Genomic DNA, 10,490 nt, shown 5'->3' on the forward strand with positions numbered 1-10,490 from the left:
ACAAAAACTAACCAGACTTCTGTCCTCAACGCATGAAATACTGAAAATCTCATTATTAGTTAAATTTTCCCATCTAAACATTTGTAAAATCATGGGGGCAAGAAGCAATGTAACTTAAATCTCTCATGAAAAAAGTCAGTAAACTTCAGCACAAATACAGTTCTTCCTGGGAAACACATGTCCTCATTATCAATAATAATGATGCTGTATTTCTCTCTGGTTTCACCATTTAAAAGCATCCACAAACTTTCTCTATTACTGCTTTCTTCTGTATACCGACATGGTGATATTGGCAATACAGAAAGATTAACTTCAAATACTTTCCAAGGAATGCTACTAACAATAACAAACTCTATTATCAAAATTCCTAGGGACATATTCTTATCATTACTGAATGTATAAATTATATAAGTTTGCAGAAGACCATTTTATTAGTCAGCCAAAATACCTGCTGCAAAATACCAGAAATCTGTTGGCTTTTATAAAGGGTATTTATCTGAGGTAGAAACTTACAGTTACCAGACCATAAAGCGTATGTTACTTCTCTCACCAATATATTGCCACATGTTGGGGCAAGATGACTGCTAACATCTGCCAGGGTTCAGGCTTCCTGAGTTCCTCTCTTCCTGGGGCTTGCTTCTCTCCGGACTCAACTCCTCTGTTATTTCCACAAGGCCAGCTGAGACTATGAGGTGAACAGCTTGTTTCTCTTCCTGGGGCCTTTTCTACTTCCTCATGCCCAAGCTCCTCTGTGTGCTTACTTCCCAGGGCTCCAGCTCAAAAATTCTATCAAAACTCCAACATCAAAACTCCCACTAACTCTTAAGTCATGTTATTTTCTCTGTGAGTTCCTGCCCCCTTGGATGCAACATCCTACTGACATGGCCCATTAACCATGGTTAAGGTCAAAGCCTTAACCATTATTTAAACAAGTAAACCTCTGAATCCAATATAATCTAATATGCCCAGAGGAAAAGACCAGTTTACAAACATAATCCAGTATTTCATTTTGGAATTCATCAATAATATCAAACTGCTACAGCTGTCATGACGAGGATAGTGCAGAAGAGTTAGAGATCCAAATGTACTTTTTTGGGCTTTTCAATGTTGGTATGATCAGTGAGTTTCTGTTCCTGATTCTGTTTTGCTCAAGTATTTCAGGTATCTGTTACCTCAGCTCACCCTTTTATCAGAGAAGTAGGGAGGAGTACAGAGAAAGTGGTCGTTTGGAGAAGCAAAGCAGGATAATTAAATTAAAATCATTTATCAGGGGCTATTTAGAGAATGAAATAATTAATAGGCCACTTATTAGTTTTTCAGTGAAATTACCTGGAATCTCAAGAAGCAAAAATATTCTTATTATGGCCACAGCAATACTCACAGAATCTGAGAGGACCACATTCATTCTTATATTCCACTGCACCCTTGGCTAATCTCCACCACACTGTACTGCAAAACTCTTAACGATGACCTCAATAGACTGAGCACCTCACAGAAGGAATCATGTCGTTCACCCATGTATCTGGCCCTACAACAATATCTCTTCATTAGTAGACAGTCAGTACTGGATTGTTGTTTCTTTCCACTAAATGAAAATGGATCAGTAATTTTCTAAGCTGCAGTAAAATATTAACTATTTCTTTATTTCCTCATTCTTTTTTACTTATTTTATTTAATTGGGATGGCAGCAGGAAGCAGACAGCACATTATGGAATTTTTTGAAGACATTGTTTGATTAAGGTTGTCTTCTGGGCAAGTTTACGGGAACTCTAGTAGGCAGAATTGAAGACAGCCTCCAAGACCACCAGGCCCTGTGTACATACTCTTACTCCCAGTTATTCAAACACCAATTTAGGTGCTGCTCTGAAGGGATTTTGAAGATGGAATAAATCTCCCAGATCAATTCACTTTAAAATAGGGAGATTATACTGTGTGAGCCTGACTGAATCAAGTGAGCCTATAAAAAGTACTAGGTTCTTCCTGAAATAAAAGGCCTGGCATGTGAGAAGTTTTCCATTGCTGACTTTTAAATTGGAGAGGAATATGTGCAAAGACTTGAGAGTGACTTACAACTGGCAGCCAGCAAGAATACAGGAAACTCAGTCCTGAAACTGCAGGGAAATGAATTCCACCAACATTGTGAATGAGCTTGCAAATGACTCCAAGTTCCAGAAGAGAACATAGCCCTAGCCAGCTCATTGATTTCAGCCTTATGAGATCCTAAACAGAGAACTTAGTCATCCTGTACCTGACCTTATGACCAATATAACTAGAGGATTAATATATGGGTGTTTTCAACCTGTAGGTTTGTGTTCATTTGTTATGCACTGATAGAAAGTCAGTATATGAACCAAGAATGTGTGTTGAGAAACCTAGAGATGAAAAAGTTATCATCAACCCAATTCATGAAGTTACAAAGAAAAGACAGAGAAGTAATTTAATAGAACCTGTTGTCATACTTGGACATAACAGGAGATGTGAGAATTTATACTTCAAACATTTATCTCCCCAGAAATCTACTCTCTCACCTATGAATCCCACTTGTTTAGTCCAACTGAAAGTCAAATAAAAGGGAGCCTTGGTGACACAGCTTATAAAAATCAACCTTTTGCGGAATAATGCAGAGTAGAGAAGAGTGGAGGTGAATCTACAGGGAAAATGGACAATACCCAGGTTATTTATCCATGTAAACAGCAACTGTTTATAATATTTTTCTATACAATAGTTTCTTTTCATTCTTCTTAGAGTGCAAGCCTATTGATTAGGAAACATTTCATATTCATCTTTGTAATCTCTTCTAATCAAATGGCAGTATATCTTTAAAAGCATGGGTTTACCAATGTGTGCTTGAACTTGAGTGACTGGGGCTTTAAGGAGGCTTGGACAAGTAACTGTGGATGTGCATATCAACTCAGTCTCACTGTTGTCCCTGGTCTGATCTTTTGCCGATAATCTAAAACCTATGAGCATCCTTGGTGTATAACTCCTGCTTCCTGAAACAGTCTCTCTGGGATGAGAACACTTTCTTATTCTCTTAATTCTTACAAGGATTCAGGAGATTTATATTCAAGCTTTTGGATATAAAGAATAGTCCAATCCAAATATGAGTATGCATGAAACAATTCGGGAGGCTAGTTGGATTAACAACAACGAAACAAATAACAGAGTAATGAAAACAACATTCAGGTGTTTGTGCCTAGCTATAGATAAGAACTGCTGGTTGAAGAGACCCCTGATCACTCAAGGATGATATAATCAAGTTTCATCAGATAGCTCAAGCACTCTGAAGGGTCACCATATTTAAGTGTTATTTGATCACCCACATCTGTGCTAGTATTTCACCATAGTATTATTTTACATTTCATTCTTTAGGGATTAGTACTGGAATCATCCATTATTTGACAGTATTAGCAAGAGTTTGCTATTTGGCAGGCAGATAAAAGGCTGGGAAATTAACTATGTCATTGATCAAAGTGTAAAACAAAATATACAAGTCCTGTGCTCACTTTAGCAGTACTTTTACTAAAATTGGAATAAGAGAGAAGAGAATAGCATGGCCTCTGCACAATGATGACATGCAAATTACCAAAGCATTCTAAATTTTTCAGAACCCATGAGTGCCAGAAGGCAGTAAGGTGACATATTTAAAGTGCTGAAATTAAAGCAAAAATTAAAATCTGTCAAGTAAGATACCTATGCCTGGCAAAATGATCTTTAAAAAATTGAGGAGAATTTAAGAGATTCTCAGAAAAACAAAGCCTGAGAGAGTTTTAGCTAACAAAACGACCCCTTGAGAATTGCTAGAGAGAGTCCTTCATGCTGAAATGAAAGCACACTAGACAGTAACTCAAATTGAAACAAACAATAAAGAACATTTATAAAGATGCTACATAGGTAAATGTAAATGAGTACTAGTGTATTTAATATTTGTAACTCATATTTTTTTCCTATTTGACTTAAAAGATAACTTCATAAAACAATAATTAAACATCAATACTGAAGGGCACACAATGTATAAAGATAGAAAAATTTGTGATAACTGCAAAAATGGGGGACAAAGCTATATAGGAGCTAAGTTCTAGTGAATTTTTTGTGTGTTTGTTTATTTTTATAAAAGATATTTATTTGGGACAGGAGCTTACAGATACCAGGCCATAAAGCATAACTTACTTCCCTCACCAAAGTCTATTTTCACATGTTGGAGCAAGATGGCTGCCGACGTCTGCAAGGGTTCAGGCTTCCTGGGTTCCACCCTTCCAGGGTCTTGCTTCTCTCTGGGTTCAGGGTTACTCTCTTCCCGGGGCTTGCTTCTCTCCTTTGTGTGCTTACTTCCTGGGCCTCCAGCTTAAGACTTCAGTATCAAACTCCAACATCAAAACTCCAACATTAAGAACCCCTCAGTTCTAGTGAATTTTTAACTCCAATCTTTGAAATGTTTTAGATCCATATGTTTTCCACTTTTATAATTTCTATCTCTTTATTGAAATTCTCATAGTGTTCATATATTGCTTTGCTGATTTCCTTTAGTTCTTTGTCCTGTTTTCTTTTAACTCTCTGAACATTTCAGGACAGTTGATATCTTGAACTAGTAATTCCAATATCTGGACTACTAGGGTTGGTATCTGTCACTTTATTTTGTTCCTTTTAACGGATCTTCTTTTCCTGTTTCTCTTCAAGTCTTTTGATTCTTTGCTGACATCCGGTTATTTGAATATTTTAATATCAGTTCTGGAAATCATATTCTTTTCCTCCCCAAGAGTTTGTTGATTTTTCTCCATTATTTTTTCATTGTTAAAATCTGTAATACTTTGTTTAGTGATTTAGCCAAACAATTTTTGGAAAGATTCTATTCCTTGTTGTGCATGGTCGTTGATGTGTCATTTCCTTCAGCTTATACTCAGCTAGTGCTATGACAGAGAATTTCCTGAATACCAGGAGCTAAAACAAACAAGATACAAAATCATGCCATCTTTCCCAGTCTTTTCAGATTGACTCCATGCTGGGGCTCTCCTTTAATATTAGTCAGCCTTACACTAGCCTAGAGATCACCTTGAAGTGAAAGCTTCTGGTCTTTTAGGACTTTTCTGAGTATATACTTGCCTTGTGCATGTGCACATCTCTCTAAATTCACTTTATATGGGTTCTCAAATACCCCATTTTCCTAAGGAAAATATCCACAGTCTTTCCTCCTGGGATCCAACCCCTCCTTTACATGTCACAACCATAGTCTTTTGCCCCAGCCTGCTTTGGTTTGGTTGTTCCCTGACAGTGTTATTTGTGGTCATGCATGCTGTTTTACTGCCTGAATGAGTTCAAGAATAGGTGAGACACACCTGATGAACACCTGTGTGAACTCTTCAGGTAGCCATTAGTTGGCTTAGAACTGACATACAGTTTGTGAATATGTTGTGCTCTTCTCCTCTGTAGAACCAAAGACCAGAGACCCACACTGGATGCCTGGGAAGCCATCCTACATACAGTCATGCTGAACTGGGGAGATGGAGAAAAGCTGGTAAAAGCACTGTAAGGATTTCCTAATTTTTTAAAGTTGCCCTTTTCTTGATTCAGTTTTTGCTTTGTTATTGTAAACCTTTTATTGTTTTCTGGAGTTCTGAGAAAGTTGTTTCTGACAATTTCTGCTTGTTTTTTGTTGTTTCTGTGGGGGAAAGGATTTTATAGCTTTCTCCTTGCCATCTTGCTGATGTCCTCCAAAATACCCTCTGTAAGTGGATATTCCTATACTTATCTCTTTATGGAATTGTAGTACTTTATGAATTGGCTCAGTCCACAGACCATACTTTGAGCAGAACTACAGTAGTGCTATGAAAATAATTTGATGTTTCTTTTCTAAAAATAAGCAGAACTTAATTTTTCCTAAGCTGTACTCATGGAGTGACCATTCGTTTTCTTTTCTACTTATAAAATTTTCTTTATAGTCATGTTTGTTTGTTTTTTTTATTTCCAGTCAGAAACAGTGTTCACACAAAGCTGGAATTCTTTTTCCAATTTTTTTATTTTTTAAAAGATACTCCAATTACATAAATGTTGCAGAAATTAAATAGGGGATTCCCATATGCCCCACAAAGCTGGAATTTTTAAGACATGTTTTAATGAAGGGAATGTCTATAGATATGTGGAAAAGTGTTATAGAATCAGTCATATATGGTGATGCAACTATGACTAGCACAGAATTAAGCTTCTTACAATCGATGGACTTGCATGAACAACAAGAAGTGGTTTTACCTTTTGAGACCTCGAAGTCAAGGAAGGGCATCTTACTGGAAGTGTAAGGGTGGAGAGAGAGAGCTGCTGCCAAAACCTCTCTGTAACAGTGAGCAAGAAAGAGGAATAAATAACCTGACTTTTCTCTACTGATGTACTTGTGCATAGCATTGGGAGGACAGAATTGAAAACCTGGGGTCATGGGTGAGAGAGTCCATAATGGATGGGTATTCAGAATCCAGAGATATGCAAAGAAGAATTGAAGATGGGTCAGGCAGGAAGTTTGGGTGGGAAAACTGAGAAAAATAATGAGAAGAATAAAAACTGAGAGACATAATATTTGTTACAGCAGAGGACATTATTATGATTTTTGTTCACATGCCACAGAGAAGGTGATCTAATCAAATAACATATAAACAAATTTAGGAAAAGAATTATCATTATTTGGCTAATGGGAGCAAGCATATAAAATTACTGACAGAAGTTTCTCCCTTCATTCACATGTTGTATTACTCAGATTCAACAAAATGACTCAACTGTTATTGATGTTTCATCACGTGTAGTGATTATTTGGTAACCTGAAGCTACACATTGTAATGAATCTCCAGCCCTACAGAAAATAACAAAATAATTCATTCATAGGTTACAGTAGGTGGAATTTTCCCCTTGACATATGTAGAGACACAAAATAAGGAATTAAGGAAAATTGGGTCTAAATGAGGAAAGGTGAAGAAGTCCTAAAGTTGTGGGATCTGTAACAGTGAGGGTGGGAAATAAATAGAGACCAAGCTGGGGGGTGGGGATCAGAAAGCTTTAGATATAACTGAGAGTTTTCTGGGCCCAAATAAAAGCATGTTTCCATAAAGGGCCTCATTTGCCCATCGGTAAAGTTGTGGTTGTGATTAAAGGAAGGATACACGGTGCCTTCACCATGGAGCAAGTGTGGGTTTGAGTTAGGAATGTTGGTTCCTGGTCCCATAGGGGGTGTGTCGGTGTGTCTGGTGGGTCACTGGTGGGAGTATCCAAGAAAAGGAACTTCTGTTCAACAGATCAATCCCTGGCCACCATTTAAGTGGTCACACCCAGAAATGGGAATGAAAAGTACTGCAAAGGAATATTAATTCTTAGTTCTCTTTCTGTTAATAAGTAACCAGAACATTAAGAACAGATGGAAACAAATACTTGGAGAAATAGAACTTGATTAGTGAGACCATCCTGTTTCAAACCCTGGAACATGAAGATTGTGATAGAGACACAGGACAGTTGGGGAAGTTGATAAATATATAAGCTTCAATCCACATGTCAGGATGGCTGGGAAAGGAAGAAGCACTTTCTCCATGGAATTGCAGGTAAGGGTCTGCATAACAGGTGATTTACTTTAGTATTTAGCTCTATTCTTTCCAAAGATTTCATATGGCTTAACTTATTTTATATCTACAAGATGTAAAGCAAATTCTCAATAGCACTAAAGAAGCATTGTAGCCTTGGTTATTTCAAAGAGGACTGTATAACATAATCAGTGAACCCTAATGTAAACTATGGACTATAGTTAATAGTACAATTATAAAAATATTCTTTTATCCATTGTAACGAATATACTACGCTAATGCAAATTGTTATTAATGGGGGAGGAATATGGGAACTGGGTATTTTCTGCATGATTTTTCCATAAACGTATAACTTCCTTGATTAAAAAATATTTATATTAATTTTAAAAAAGGGAAAAAGGAGGTTTCTAGTGATAAGGATTCAGGTGCCTTCATTCAGCTAGCCACACAAATAAATTTATACATTCACAGATAATCTGATAATGCATCTTTCAAGGGTCCTGTTTATGAAACGGTTCACACCCAAAGGAACATGGACTAAGATTAAGAATGTGCCTTTTCTTGGGGACTATAAATCAATATACCACAAGAAAAGTGGAGGAATACAACAGGCATGAGGCAGAGAGAAAACAAAAGTAAAATGAGAGCAGTAAATCCAATTACATCACTAATATTAATTGACTGTGGATTAAACAATCAAAACAAAAGCAAAGATGGCCAAACTGAATAAAAATACAAGATTTGCTGCCTATAGTAGGCACACATTAGATTCAAAGATACATTAGATAAAAGGTAAGAGGATGTAAAAAGATGTATCATGCAAACAACAACCACAGCAAAGCTACAGTGGCTGTACTAATATCAGACAAAATAGACTTTAAAACAGAAGCTATTAGTAGAGAGAAAGAGGGACATCTTACAATGATTAAAATGGAGATTGATTAACAAGATATAACAATTTTATACCTAGATGCATTGAGGAACACCGAATACATAAAACAAAACTGACAGAAATGAAAGGAAAAATAGACTATTCAACAATAATGGAAAATTATGTAATGTAAAAATTATACCAATGGATTTTTAGCTTGTAACCTTTACAGGTATAAAATGGATAAAAACATTACCACAAAAATGGGTAAATGGGATAGAAATATATAGGACCAATATTTCTATATATCACTGGAATTAATCTGGGGATGAGCTTGATAAGTGTATTGTATTAGTCAGCCAAAAGGGGTGCTGATACAAGTACCAGAAATCTATTGACTTTTATTGTGTGTATTTATTTGGAGTAGAAGCTTATAGTTACAAGGATTTAGATGGCCACTCCAATATATTATTAATAGGCATTTACAACTATGTATTTCCCTCTAAACCCTGCATTAGCTACGTCCCATAAGTTTTGATATATTGTATCTTATCCTCATTTTCACTTGCCTCAGAATATTTTCTAATTTTCATTTTAATTTCTTCTTTGGCCCATTGTTTACTTTGGAGTGTGTTGTTTAATTGTCACACAATTTTGAATTTCCCAAATTTCTTTTTGTTACTTTTTTCTAATTTCACTCCATTGTGGTCAGACAGTATTCTTTATGTGATTTCTATACTCTTAAATACAGTGAGGCTTGCTTGATGAACTAACATATGGTCTACCCTTCTGATAGTCTTGGCCGACTTTTGATTCTTGAAATGTTAGGTCTTAAGAATGTGTAGACCAAGATATCATACACTTGACATGTATGGGATTTTCTTCTCCCAGAGAGGGGAGAAGACATCAGCCACTGAATATCTCTAGCAGGTCTTTTTGTGTGTGAGCAACTACCCTTTGCTCCTGTGCTGTAGATCTCTGGATGCTGGCTGTGTCTCTATTCATGACCAGGAGAATGGGTGAAGTTTCTGAGCCTTGTGAAGATCAAGGACCCCCAGGACCTCCAGGACCTCTGGGACTATATGGACTTTTTTGATTTCCAGTCCCCATGGGTTATTTTGGTTCAAATACATGAAACAAATTCCCTTTTGCTTCTATTTAATTTATCCCTTTTTTCTTTGGTTGGAAAGTTAATAGGTCAGTGAAATCTCCCAAGTATCCAGAATGGTCATCAATCACTGAGAAAAAGTGGCCACAGACTTTGTGACTTGCAGGTCAGTCCAATCCTATTGTTTACTGGTGGTTAACCCTGGATCCTCTCTGGCAAACTTTGAAAGCTTTTTAAAAATACTTATTCTTGGGCCACACAGACATCATCAATCAATATCTTAGAGAGTAAAACAGGGACACCTGTATTGTCTCAAATATCCCAGATAATTCTTTTTTTTTATTTATTTATTTCTCTCCCCTTCCCCCCCCCCCCCCCCCCCGCCTTGTTGTCTGTTCTCTGTGTCCATTTTGCTGCATCGTCTTTGTCCGCTTCTTTTTGTTGTCAGCAGCATAGGAATCTGTGTTTCTTTTTGTTGCATCGTCTTGTTACATCAGCTCTCCATGTGTGCAGCCCCACTCCTGGTCAGGCTGCATTTTCTTTCACACTGGGCAGCTCTCCTTACGGGGTGCACTCCTTGCGCATGGGGCGCCCCTACATGGGGGACACCCCTGCATGGCACGGCACTCCTTGCGCACATCAGCACTGCACATGGGCCAGCTCCACACGGGTCAAGGAGGCCTGGGGTTTGAACTGCGGACCTCCCATGTAGTAGATGGACGCCCTATCCACTGGGCCAAGTCCGCTTCCCATAAAGATGACCTCTGTCTCCCCGTTGGGGAATTGAACACTGGTTTCCTGCGTGATGGGTGGGGATACTAACCACTATACTAACAAGAAGCTGCTAGATAATTCTGATTCAAAGTCCAATTAAAGAACCAGTTCTAGTATATGTACATATGTTACCTACACTACATTTAGTCATAGATAAAAATTCCCTTTCTTAAGTAACCAAAGCAAG

At 37.4% G+C, this 10,490-nt stretch overlaps 1 non-coding gene across 1 annotated transcript; it reads left to right on the forward strand.

Moving 5' to 3' along the window:
- Positions 1–3,498: 3,498 nt before the first annotated feature.
- On the forward strand, positions 3,499–3,605 carry LOC111760368 (U6 spliceosomal RNA). The gene has a single exon (XR_002794072.2). It is a non-coding gene; the product is annotated as a U6 spliceosomal RNA (small nuclear RNA).
- Positions 3,606–10,490: the final 6,885 nt, after the last annotated feature.

Source organism: Dasypus novemcinctus, chromosome 12, assembly GCF_030445035.2.
Source record: "Dasypus novemcinctus isolate mDasNov1 chromosome 12, mDasNov1.1.hap2, whole genome shotgun sequence".
NCBI classification, from domain to species: domain Eukaryota; kingdom Metazoa; phylum Chordata; class Mammalia; order Cingulata; family Dasypodidae; genus Dasypus; species Dasypus novemcinctus.